Raw genomic sequence first — 1,191 nt, forward strand, 5'->3', positions numbered from 1 at the left:
CTCCACTGAGCTATTTATCTCCTTTGCACCTCCAAATGAGGTCATCAAGCTGTGACTTGATTGACAGGCTAGACTCCACCCCTTCACAAGTTGACAGGAAATTATGTAACTGCCACCGTGATTGCTTTATATCCTTTGCAATGAAATATCAAACTGAGCAGAGATGTAGAGTCTTGTGGGGGGAATGGTTGGTGTCAGAAAAGATAATGAAGAATGGAGTCTGGAGGCATGTCTAACCCCTGCCTCATGGCAACAGGGGAGCCAGAGGAGGTCCGATTTGTCCCCTCATATCAATTCCTACAACAGACACCTGACCAGAGGGTGTGACACCTTCCTGTGAGAAAGGTCTGCACCCAAGTATGTAGGATGCTCTGACCACGTTCTCTCTCTTGCTCTTGCTCTTCCTCTGCTGACCTCTGTTTCTTGGTCCTTGGGCCAGAGACCTATCTTCTTATCTGCAAATTTGGAGTCATCAGCCTCCAGACTCACCTTTAACCCATGGATTTGGGACTTGCTAGATCCCACAGCCTCATGAACCATTTCCATGACAACCTTGTAACCTGAAGCCTATAAGCTGAGCTGATTCAGCAGGTTCTACTGCCACGTGACCCAGCAGCCCCATCTGACTTGACGAGTTGGGTTCATCAGTCCCTGTAACCATGTGAGTGAGGAGAATCCTCCAGACTGATGCTTTACCCGTGGATTTGGGATTTGCCAGCCTCCAGACCCATATGATCCACTTCCTTGATAGCTCCGGATGTCAGTGAAACACTGTAGCAAGGTACAGAGCCCAGAGACTCCAGGGCTGCTGGGAGATGGAAGAGACTGGATGGCACCTAAAAACAGCAAGATTGAAGGTCAAGGTTGAGTGGAGGAGTAATAATTGATGTGAGAGGTGATGGAATGTTATCACAATTCAAAAAAGTTGGACATCTGGGACATCTTTATCCTTTATCCCATAGGGACTAGCTTTGCGCTGAACCTTTGAAAATAAATTATTCTTGCAAAACATTGAGCCTGAACTGCATGCTAGTGGTTAGTGGCTCACCTCCTGAAGGGATTTTAACCCCTTCAATACTGTGAGAATGGAGACACCTCCATTCTGCTAGTTAATGAATTTCTGTATGCCTTTTCAGCTTCTAAAGCAGTTGACTAGTGTTTTGCAAAGAGACCCAGAGTATTCTGATTGCA

The sequence above is a fragment of the Echinops telfairi genome, unplaced genomic scaffold (genome assembly GCF_000313985.2).
Source record: "Echinops telfairi isolate 266 unplaced genomic scaffold, ASM31398v2 ScPeMD7_23;HRSCAF=83, whole genome shotgun sequence".
NCBI lineage: Eukaryota > Metazoa > Chordata > Mammalia > Afrosoricida > Tenrecidae > Echinops > Echinops telfairi.